Genomic DNA, 12,630 nt, shown 5'->3' on the forward strand with positions numbered 1-12,630 from the left:
GATGCATGGAAATTTAATTAGATGCCGCTTCAACCGGTGAATATGTAGTCAATATGTGAAAGGTGCATAGTGATGGTTGTGATATTTATTTTAATAAATAAAAGTTGTTATGTGCTTCTGTATAAACTATTGTCATGTGCAACTCTAAGTCTTTGTAACTTCAGATTATAGTTGTGGCAGAGTCATTGAAACTGTCTCCTTCGTGACATATGGGAGTTTGAACCGTTGTTGTATGTTGCGTTGTTGCCGTTGTTGCCGTCGTTGCCGTTATTTTGAGTTTGTTTCACCGTTGTGAGTTCTGCATCAGACTCCATCGAATGAAAAAAGAGAAACAAAGGACATGGATTAGCAGAGAGACGTGAGCAGAGGGCGAGGACTATTATGCTCCTTGGTTGAGATGATGTGAAGAAAAGAGAAAATTGTGACGGAGAGGAGACAGAGTGACGCGGCGGAGGTGGTGAAAACCATTAGCTGGTCTGTGACTCATGTCGTGGTTGTGGCAAGTCCTGATTGTGGTGGTGGAGCCAAGACAGGTCAGATTGAGAAGAGAAAGGGAAAGAAGAGAAAGAAAGTGAAAGGAAGATGGAGATCAAGGCTGTATTGAGTAGCCGTAGCCAAATTTGGGGGTTGATATGATCTCTTTCAGGAAAGGTAAATATACCGGCTTGATATCCAACAAGCCAAGAACCTCAATAGGCATTAAACTCAAGGAGTTATGTGTGTTACTTCCTAGCGAAGAAACTGCTGGAAAGTGGTGCAATTTTTGCCAAGTATGGAACATGAACAGTTCCAAGATGGGTTATTTAGGGCATCTTTACGAGGTTGTAAGGATGTTTGATCGAGCTGAAATTTTTTGGAGAGACTCGTGGTACTATAAGCTCCATAAGCAACAGTGGAATTGCAAATTGAATTGTTAGTTTGTGTATTATTCGAGGGTTGTTATGGAGGCATTGTATATATGGAATGTACAATGACAAGTTGTATTGTGGGTTGGGCAAACAATCTCGAGTTGAGCTGAAACCTTTTTGGTGAATAATAATCTTCTTACTTTGTCTTGCATTGTCCTTGATTATAATAATCTTCTTACTTTGATTAGAAGGATGTTAGCTTTCATTGCTTTCAAAGACCAAGCTACGGTTTTGTTTTTTCATTAATAGCATATTGAGGATTTAACACAACAAAAAATTTCACTGCAAAGGGATCTTGATGCTTCACGTGCGCTGGCAGAATCCTTAGCATCAGAAAGTTCTTCAATGACAAACACTTATAACGAGCATATATGTACATGCAACCTTGTGGCATCCTAGAGATAAAAATAGAATATCATAAGGGTGAGAAATTACAATACTATCAGTTAAGTAATTGAAAAATAACTTGAAAACCAAAGAACATAAACAAATGGTAGAGAGATGATAAGATAAATAATATGTGAGATTTATGAAGTTTTATAAAATAATTATAAGGTTTTACATTGTAAATTTGTGTACTTTTATAACACACATATTTTTTTAGGCTTCTGACTTTTAGAGCATTTTTGAAAGAAAAAAAATTAGGAGAGGGCGTGTTTGAAAGCAGATATTGGAAAAAAATTATTACTCAAAAAAATCACAAAAATTATAGTATGAAAAATTTGATTTTTTTTGTTATTTAACACGTACCAGTTTATAAAAAATATATTTTAAATAACTGTATGTAATTTTTAATTTTGCTTTCTTATTTTTTTTTTCTAAAAACAACATAAATGATGCTTAATATAAACAAATGAACATTTGTCTTAAAAAAAAAACCAATACGTTATAATACTTTTGCATATTATATGTATAGCTATTTAAATGATTTTTAAGTCTAATACATTCTTATGATAATCAATAAAAGCATACCCGTGTGTAGCGGGGATTAATAACCTGTAGAAAACCCAACTAATCTAGATTAAAAACAAATGATTTGATTCATGATTTTTTAAGTTATAAGTTAAATTCATGATTCTTTTAATCAGATTTAAATTTTTAGCACAACTGATTTTTATATTTTTTTTAAATTATGTATTTGAAATAAAAGTTTTACCTTATTATTAATTTAATATTTTCTATAAGATAATATTTTATAATTGTCATCAATCATATATAATTTCACCAAAATATATTAAATAAACCCACGTGTAGCCTGGGTTCAAAACCTAGTATATTCAAAAGTATAAAACAATTGACGACTAAAGACTTGGCTCTTGGTAAGTGATCCGGTCAAATAAACAAATCAGAAGAGCTTAAGCCCTGACTTAAGATGGACAATTAAGTCAACAATATGGTTCTGACACTTATCTGCACATATTTCATTCATAGAAACGACATTGAGCCCTCACTTATACTGTACTTTCTTTTTTTGGTCTCACAACCTCAATCGCCATAGTTTCATCCCCTCTCTCTCTATCTATGGCTCATTCATCTTCTTCTCGCAATTGGCTATACCATGTTTTCCCAAGTTTCAGTGGGGAAGATGTCCGCGTAAGTTTCCTGAGCCACTTTCTCAAGGAGCTAGATCGGAAATTGATCATTGCTTTTAAAGATAGTGAGATTGGAAGAAGCCACCCGCTCGATCCCGAGCTTAAACATGGGATTCGTGAGTCTAGAATCGCCGTGGTCGTGTTCTCTAAAAACTACGCTTCTTCCAGTTGGTGTCTCAATGAGTTGTTAGAGATCTTGAAATGCAAGAAAGAGTCTGGCCAACTTGTGATTCCCATTTTCTACCGTTTGGATCCTTCACATGTGAGGAAACAAATCGGAGACTTTGGAAAGATCTTTCAAGAGACTTGCAAGAAAAACAGAGGACGTGATAAATCTATGGCAGAATGCTTTAACCGATGTTGCTAATATCCTCGGATATCATTCTGTGGCATGGTATTGTGTTTTGTTTTACCATTATTGCTTATTTTTATATTGAATAAATGTTTTCATGTTTGTGAAATTATCTTTCTTTTTGCTAGGGGTAACGAAGCAAAAATGGTTGAAGAAATAGCCAATGATGTTTTGGGTAAACTACTTTTAACTACATCGAAGGATTCTGAGGTTTTTGTTGGCATTGAGGACCATATCGCTGAAATGAGTATGTTGATGCAATTGGAAACTGAGGACGTGAGAATGGTTGGTATATGGGGTTCTTCAGGGATTGGTAAAACTACCGGGCTTTGTTTAGCCGACTTTCTCGACACTTCCAAGGTAGTGTTTTCATAGATAAAGCTTTCATACGTAAGAGTACGAAAATCTATCCTAGAGCCAATTCAGACGACTACAACATGAAGTTGCATATGCAAGGAAAATTTCTATCTCAAGTTCTAGACAAAAAGGGTATAAAAGTAGATCATTTAGGTGCAGTGGGAGAGAGGCTAAAACAACAAAAAATTCTTATCGTTATTGATGATTTGGATGATCAACTGGTGTTAGATGCCTTGGTGGGTCAAACTCATTGGTTTGGGTGTGGGAGCAGAATTATTGTGGTTACTACTGATAAGCATTTTTTAAGAGCACATGGGATTAACCTTGTTTACGAGGTCCAACTCCCATCTTGAAAGCTTGCTCTTGAAATGTTTTGTCGATCTGCTTTCAAGCAAAACTATCCACCTGATGGTTTTATGGAGCTTGCTTCTGAAGTTGCATTGCTTGCCGGTAATCTTCCATTGGGTCTTAATGTTTTGAGTTCATATTTGAGGGGTAGGGACGAAGAGGATTGGATGGATATGCTACCAAGGCTTCGAAGGAGTTTGGATGGGAAAATTGAAAAAACACTAAGAGTAAGCTACGATGGGTTAAACAACAAAAAAGATAAAGCAATATTTCGTCACATTGCATGTCTCTTCAGTGGTGAGGAAGTCAATGATGTCAAGTTGCTACTAGCAGATAGTGACTTGGATGTTAATATCGGGCTTAAAAACCTGGTCGATAAGTCTCTTGTAAAAATAACTGATGATGATACTGTTGATGTGCACGGTTTGCTACAAAAAATGTGTAAAGAGATTGTTTGCACACAGTCCAGTGACCCTGGAGGACGTGAATTCTTGGTGGATTCCAAAGATATTTGCAATGTACTTGAAAATAACACTGTAAGTTTTTCATGCTTGTTTTATATATCACTCTATAGGATTTAAAACATGCACCTTCCCCAATAAGAAAGGGTTAAAAATTGTCACTTAATTAGGGAAACGTGAATTGTTAAGCTAATGGTTTCTATTTCTTTAATGTTATAAATTCAGGGTACTAAAAACGTTCTAGGCATATCATTGAATATGGGTGAGACTGATGAACTACATATACATGAGAATGCCTTCAAAGGAATGAGTAATCTCCTTTTTCTCAACTTCTTCTCTGATCGGAGGAAAGACATAACAATGCACATATCAGAAGGTTTTGGTCAGTTTTCCCCTAAGCTCAGACTACTACATTGGGACGAATACCCGTTGAAATTCATGCCTTCTAAATTCCAGCCTCAAAACCTTGTTAAGCTCCAAATGTGGAAGAGCAAGCTGGAAAAGCTGTGGGATGGAGTTCATGTAAGCTTTTAGTAAAATTACAATTAGTAGTATTAACTTTGTAAATGAAAAAAATCGTTTCAGTTGATGTGTAATCTTACTTATGCTTCAGCCACTTACAAGGCTTCAAGAAATGGATATGCGGGGCTCCTATAACCTGAAGGAAATCCCAGATCTTTCTATGGCCATTAACCTCGTGAAACTTGATCTTAGCTATTGCTCAAGTTTAGTGGAGCTTCCTTCCTCTATTCAGTATCTCCAATGTTTAGAGGATTTGCAGTTGGCTTACTGCAAGAATTTAGAGACTTTACCCACCGGAATTAACCTCCAATCTCTCGATAAACTTAACCTCAAAGGCTGCACACTATTGAACAAGTTTCCTGATATCTCAACCGACATTTCAAGCCTCTACATTGACAAAACAGGGATAGAAGAAATCCCCTCTAATTCGTGTCTAGAGAATCTCATTGATTTAAAGATGCGGGCAATGAGTAGTGACAAACAGTGGGACAAAGTGCAGGTATGTTGTACTTTCACCTAATCTTTTTTCTCCATTAACCTTCTTTTGAACTCACACTTTAATACTAGTTAATGCCTTGATAATGTGAGTTGTAACGTTTTTTTTTTGTTAACATTTGGGTGTCTAAAATGTTTTTTCATTCAACTAACGCCTCTAAAATGTTTTTTTTTTTTTTTTTTTTTTTCTGGGTTACACTTTCACCTAATCGTTTTTTTTTTAATGCCTTCTTTTGAACTCACACTTTAATACCAGCTCATGACCATGCTGTCTCCCTCATTGGAGAGGTTGGTACTTTCGGATATCCCAAGTTTGATGGAGCTTCCTTCTTCCTTTAAGAATCTCAATCAGCTAGTAGATTTGCGTATTAAAGACTGCAAAAATCTAGAGATTATTCCCATTGGACTCAAGCTTGAATCCATTGTAGCTCTTGATTTTAAAGGATGCTCAAAGTTGAGGACATTTCCGGATATCTCAACCAACATCTCATGGCTTGAGCTAAGCAGAACAGCGATTGATGTTAGGAGCGCAAAAATCGAATTGAGAAAATATGCGAATTATATCTAAATTAACGAAATCAGAAACGAATTACAACAGCATAATATAAAGCAGTAAATAAATCACGGAGGCGAGATATGATATCTCTTTCCTTAATTCAATAAATCTGCCGTAAGTGCTTTCGGACAATCACGATTTATGAATCCCAGGATACAACCGATCACGAACTATTACCGTAGCACACCAGTAATAGAACTCAAGCGAACAGATCTACGTTATGCTCTCGAGACTACTAAACTAAGAACTTACTTGGACTAAGCAAGAGAGAGGGAGAGAGAGATCTTCAGAGGAAGGAGTGTTTATGTTTTTTGTGTGTGAAAAATAATGAGAGGTTATGCCTCTATATATAGTGGAAGGAGGGAGCTCTCAAGAAAATATTCAGTGAATATTCTCGGAGTGCTGCCCAAGTTTGCTTGGAGTTCACACCAAGTCTTTCCAAAAAATTAAATGAGCCTACAGCAGTCTCAAGAGCCAAAAAGCCTAAAAACCCAAAAGCCCAAGAGACCACAGTCCGCGCCCGAGACCAGCCCGACTCGGCCCGCCCCGCATCCGGCCCGTCCCGCATCCGTGCTCGGCCCGGTTCAGTTCGGTTCGCGTGTGGGAACCTTCCCTCTTCCTTCTACACACTTTTGAAACTAGAAGAGTGTAAAACTATATATATATGAGTGAAAAATCAATCATATTTCCGATGTGGGATATTTTCCAAACCATCCCAAGTAGCTCACTTCACACTCTTATTTCTCATTCAAATCAACTCCGTTTTGGACGTATGAGTATACCATCTTGTAGTACTCGTTACCAGCTTTCCATTGCACTATCGACCAGACAATTCCGATCAGCCATTTGGCCGGAATTTGGCCGGAACGTCACCGGAAAGTCATTGTCCCAAAACCTGCAATTTTCTGAAACTTGTTTCTGAAAATTCAGTTCCAACAATCCCCCACATGAATAGAAATAAGTCTAAACATATGACGACATAACTAACCCTATAGACTGACACTACTAGCTAGACTAGACAGACCTTCGAGAGTATATGCGATAACTAACTGTATATGAGTTGGTTGCGTTTTTCAACCTTGAACCGACTCATTGTTATACCTGTCGAGTTTACTCGGCCAGTTGGTGAACATGATGTCTTGAACCATCCGAATTTGTATGTAAACTTAGACAGCAGGCATAACACAGCTTCGTTTTCTCGTAGAACGAGGTTCTCTATTGTGTTCTTTGTGGCCTTGAACATGTCTGGTTAATCATGAGTGAACTTGGAGAGTATAGCCTCATATAATCTCCTAGAAACGGCCCCATTTCACACTCACAAAGTGATTTATATAAGCTGCTTGTATTTAAAGAAATATCCTGTAATTATTTCAAATATTTTACAAAGCTACATTTCAAATCATTAAAAGCATATGCTTAACCTCTAACATACAGGAAGCACTTTACATCACTCTAGGAACTGGGAAAAGACAAAAGTCTTCTAGTGCTTGTAGCAGATTCAGCTTGATTTAGTTGTCCCTTTGAACCTAGGTCATGGGGTCTCCAATCTGAGTAGGTGGGGTTACCATCAAACATCCTCTTAATTCATAGGCTTTAAACCCATTCCTCTTGATGATTTTATAACTTGATCTCGCGCCAAACCTTTTGTAAATGGATCCGCTAGGTTTTCTTTCGTATTGATGTAATCAATCGTAACTACACCAGTTGAGATAAGTTGTCTAACAGTTTTATGTCTCCGTCTGATGTGACAAGATTTGCCATTGTAATGGGTATTCCTTGCCCTGCCCAAAGCCGATTCGCTATCACAGTGTACACGTATTGCAGGCACAGGATTCCCCCACATTGGGATGTCTTCCAAGAAATTACGAAGTGATTCAGCTTCTGACATAGCTATCTCCAAAGCTATGAATTCAGATTCCATAGTTGATTTAGCTGCCAGAGTTTGTTTGGAAGACTTCCAGGACACTGCTGCACCTCCAAGTGTAAAAACATATCCACTTGTGGATTTTGAGTTTCTCGAGTCTGCGATCCAGTTGGCATCACTGTAACCTTCCAAAACTCCGGGTTCTCTACCATAGTGCAAGCCATGATCTTTGGTATAACGTAGATAATCCAAAACTCTAGCTATAGCCATCCAATGCTTATGTCCTGGATTACTTGTGTAGCGACTAAGTACATTTACAGAGTGCGCTAAATCCGGTCTTGTACAGTTTGTCAAGTACATTAGACTGCCAATTACTCTTGCATACTCCACCTGCAGCACAGGTTCACCAGAATTTTTGGTCAAGTGAATTTGAGGATCCTCTGGAGTTTTTGCAGTCCCATTTGAGTAATGCTTGAATCTATCAAGCACTTTTTCAGCATAGTGGATTTGAGACAAGATAAGGCCCTCATCAGTTCTGATGATTTTTATCCCCAAAATTACATCTGCTAAACCCAAGTCCTTCATGTCAAAATTTCTTTTGAGCATGTTTTTCGTTTGAGTTATGATGTCTTTATTGCTGCCAATAATAAGCATATCATCTACATATAAGCATAACAAAATGTACCCTGATGGAGTAGTTTTGTAGTATATGCATTTGTCACATTCATTAATGCGAAAACCATTAGACATCATCATACTGTCAAACTTCTCATGCCACTGCTTAGGAGCCTGTTTGAGTCCATATAATGACTTCACAAGTTTACACACTTTGTGTTCTTGTCCTGGAATAACAAATCCCTCAGGTTGTTTCATGTAGATTTCCTCTTCTAAATCTCCATGAAGAAAAGCAGTTTTTACATCCATTTGATGGATTTCAAGTTTTCTCAAGGCTGCAATACCTATGAGCATCCTGATCGAAGATAGTCTTGTTACCGGTGAATAGGTATCAAAGAAATCTAAGCCTTCTTTTTGCCGAAATCCTTGCACTACAAGCCTAGCCTTGTACCGTTCAATATCGCCATTTGGTTTTCGTTTTATCGTAAAAATCCATTTACATCCCAAAGGCTTAAATCCTTGTGGTAGATCTGCCATCTCGTAAGTATGATGTTGCATGATAGAGTCTATTTCAGTTTTGACTGCTTCCTTCCAATAAGGTGCATCAGGTGTAGACATAGCTTCTGCATATGTTCTTGGTAGATTTTCAGCTAGAAATGCCATCATCAGAAAATCATCACCAAACGATTTACTTTTGCGAGCTCGTTTGCTTCTTCTAGGTTCCAGTTCTGATTCTACAGAAGTAGTACTCAAAGTATTGCCAGCTTCCAAAGTCGCTGCATCTCGTTGTTCACGAGTCCGTTTTTGAGTTTTCCTACAGGGAAAAATGTCTTCAAAAAATGAAGCATTTCTTGACTCCATAACTGTATTCACATGGATATCTGGAATATCTAATTTATGAACCAGAAATCGATATGCACTACTGTTATGTGCATATCCGATGAAGATACAGTCTACGGTCTTAGGCCCAATTGTGGCCTTTTTAGGAGGTGGTACAGCCACTTTTGCTAGACACCCCCACACTTTGAGGTATTTGTACGAAGGTACTGTACCTTTCCAAAGCTCATATGGTGACTTGCCAGTAACCTTATGCGGTATCCTGTTGAGGATGTAATTAGTGGTAAGCAAAGCTTCCCCCCACATGTTCTGGGCTAACCCAGATTCCTGCAACAACGCATTCTTCATCTCTTTCAGAGTTCGATTCTTTCGTTCCGCTACTCCGTTAGATTCTGGCGAGTAGGGAGCGGTTGTCTGATGTATAATGCCTTTTTCTCTACAAAATGCATTGAACGGCTCATTATATTCTCCTCCTCTATCACTTCGAACTACTTTTATAGTTTTCTGAAGCTGATTTTCTACTTCGAGGGTGAACTCTTTGAATTTTTCCAGTGCTTCATCTTTGCTATGCAAGAGATATACATAGCAATATCTTGTGCAATCATCAATGAAGGTAACAAAGTATTTCTTACCACCTCTAGTTTGCACATACTTTAAATCACATAAGTCTGTGTGAATTAAACCTAGAGGTTCGGTTGTTCTTTCAACGCGTGGTGAGGGAGTTAGTGAGTTTGGCCTGTACGCACACTTCACATTTTTCTTGGTTAGTTTTGAATTTCGGAATCAAATTCAAGTTTTGCATTTTTCGCATTGTTTTGTAATTGACATGTCCTAAACGTTCATGCCAAGTAGTAAACGACTCAACCAAGTAAGCAATAGGGTTTTCTTTCATTTCAGCAACAGAAGCAGAAGCTACAATTTTTGGATGGACTATCGTTATAGACATTTTGATCAGTCCACCCTTAACAAAACCCTTTCCCAAATACATCCCATTTTTCTTAAGAACTAACTTATCAGCCTCAAAATTGATGGAAAAACCATGCTTGCTTAACACTGTTCTAGAGATGAGATTCTTCCGCATATCAGGTACGTGCTTCAAGTTCTGGAGGGTGAGCTCACGATCAGAAGTTAGCTTCAGAATCACTTTGCCTTTACCTTCAATCTTGGACACCGCCGTGTTGCCCATAAAAGGCTGCTCATTTGACTTGTTCTGCACATAGGTGGTGAACATGGTCCTATCTGAGCATATGTGTGTGGTAGCACCAGTGTCGTAGTACCACTCCACTGGGTTGTCTTCCACCATGTTACATTCAGTAACCACCGCAACCATGTCTTCTTCAGTTAGGTTTGCTTGCAACTTGAGATCTTTTGCTTTGCTTTTGCAAACATCAGCCTTGTGTCCAATCTTACCACAATGATGACACTTCCCTTTGAACTTCCTCTCAAGATTGCTCTTCTTGAAGTTTGGTCCAGATGACACCTTCAACGGTTTATGAGGAATAGAGATCCCTTTACCCTTGCCTTTAAACTTGGCCTTATGCTCAGCTACATGAACATCATGCCCTTGGCTTTCAGCATCCGAATGAGCTCCACGATTGTTGTCCTCAACTCTCAACCGACGGATGAGATCATCAAGAGACATTGCCTTACGCTTGAAGTTAAGGTAATGCTTGAAATTCGACCAGCCTGGTGGTAGCTTCTCGATCAGGCAATTCGTCTTGAAGACATTGCATATCGACATCCCTTCCAAATCGATCTCCTGAAAGATGCGTTGAAGAGCTTCCACTTGTTCCATAATTGGTTTGGAATCCACCATCTTGAAATTCAGGAACTTCGTAGTTGAGAATTTCTGCATCCCAGACTCATCAGTCTTGTACTTGGTCTCCAAAGCTAGCCACAATGCTTTTGAAGTCTTGTACATACTGTAGAGGTCATACAGATCATTGACCAAACGGTTCAGAATCTGACCTTTGCAACAGTAGTCTCCTTGAGCCCAACTATCCATGCTTCCAACAACATACACGTCAGTGTCACCTTGTGGAAGCATTGGTGGATCCTCTGTGAGGTACCTTTCCATGTTCATGCTGGCCAAGTAGTAGCGCATATTGTTTTGCCACGTTTTGAACCCAGCTTTGCCATCGAACTTATCTGGCATCATCCCTTGGGAAGCCGAAGGTGGTATCCCCATGTGGGTTGATCCATTACCGAACAGATTTCGGCGCACGTTTTCCATACCCGAATCGGTAAGCTTCGTCTTTTCAAGTTCTTTAGCAAGGCGTAAAGCTAACTCCGCAAGAGTTTCAACAGGGGTTGCAGGAACCCTATCACCGTCAACGTTGTTGGTGTTATCTCCAGACATTTTTTTTTGTTTCACAATAAACAGATCTGATTAATATATTAATCAAACAATTCAAGTAATTAAATTACACTGAATTAGTTTTGCAAACTCGCTTAACCAGCGTTCGCAGAAACTTGTTTCACAAACTCACTCAATTAAGAGCGTTCGTGGAAACCAGAGAGAGTAGAGAATAAATAATTAAAGTAAAAGCGTTCTTCAAAAACTTTCCGCATAAGCACCGAAAGATGAAAGCAGAAACAGTTATTCAGAAGATTTTGAAATCGTTTTTAAAATAAAAAATTCGAAAAATTCTCAATCCGTTTAAAGCGATAAGCAGAAAGCGGATTATTGAATTAAGACTGTTAGGAGCGCAAAAATCGAATTGAGAAAATATGCGAATTATATTTAAATTAACGAAATCAGAAACGAATTACAACAGCATAATATAAAGCAGTAAATAAATCACAGAGGCGAGATATGATATCTCTTTCCTTAATTCAATAAATCTGCCGTAAGTGCTTTCTGACAATCACGATTTATGAATCCCAGGATACAACCGATCACGAACTATTACCGTAGCACACCAGTAATAGAACTCAAGCGAACAGATCTACGTTATGCTCTCGAGACTACTAAACTAAGAACTTACTTGGACTAAGCAAGAGAGAGGGAGAGAGAGATCTTCAGAGGAAGGAGTGTTTATGTTTTTTTTGTGTGTGAAAAATAATGAGAGGTTATGCCTCTATATATAGTGGAAGGAGGGAGCTTTCAAGAAAATATTCAGTGAATATTCTCGGAGTGCTGCCCAAGTTTGCTTGGAGTTCACACCAAGTCTTTCCAAAAAATTAAATGAGCCTACAGCAGTCTCAAGAGCCCAAAAACCCAAAAGCCCAAGAGACCACAGCCCGCGCCCAAGACCAGCCCGGCCCGGCCCGCCCCGCGTCCGGCCCGTCCCGCATCCGTGCTCGGCCCGGTTCGGTTCGGTTCGCGTATGGGAACCTTCCCTCTTCCTTCTACACACTTTTGAAACTAGAAGAGTGTAAAACTATATATATATATGAGTGAAAAATCAATCATATTTCCGATGTGGGATATTTCCCAAACCATCCCAAGTAGCTCACTTCACACTCTTATTTCTCATTCAAATCAACTCCATATTGGACGTATGAGTATACCATCTTGTAGTACTCGTTACCAGCTTTCCATTGCACTATCGACCAGACAATTCCGATCCGCCATTTGGCCGAAATTTGGCCGGAAAGTCACCGGAAAGTCATTGTCCCAAAACCTGCAATTTTCTGAAACTAGTTTCTGAAAATTCAGTTCCAACAATTGAAGAGGTACCTTGGTGGATAGAGAAATTCTCTAGTCTCAAAGAGCTGTTT

General features: G+C 38.6%; 1 pseudogene across 1 annotated transcript; it reads left to right on the forward strand.

Moving 5' to 3' along the window:
• The first annotated feature begins 2,355 nt into the window (after positions 1 to 2,355).
• LOC104771908 (disease resistance protein RPS6-like) lies at positions 2,356 to 6,605 on the forward strand (annotated as a pseudogene). The gene is made up of 5 exons (XR_015592159.1): positions 2,356 to 2,894; positions 2,981 to 4,093; positions 4,244 to 4,540; positions 4,632 to 5,039; positions 5,292 to 6,605. The product of XR_015592159.1 is annotated as a disease resistance protein RPS6-like (transcript).
• Positions 6,606 to 12,630: the final 6,025 nt, after the last annotated feature.

The sequence above is a fragment of the Camelina sativa genome, chromosome 20, assembly GCF_030686135.1.
Source record: "Camelina sativa cultivar CO46 ecotype springtype chromosome 20, ASM3068613v1".
NCBI lineage: Eukaryota > Viridiplantae > Streptophyta > Magnoliopsida > Brassicales > Brassicaceae > Camelina > Camelina sativa.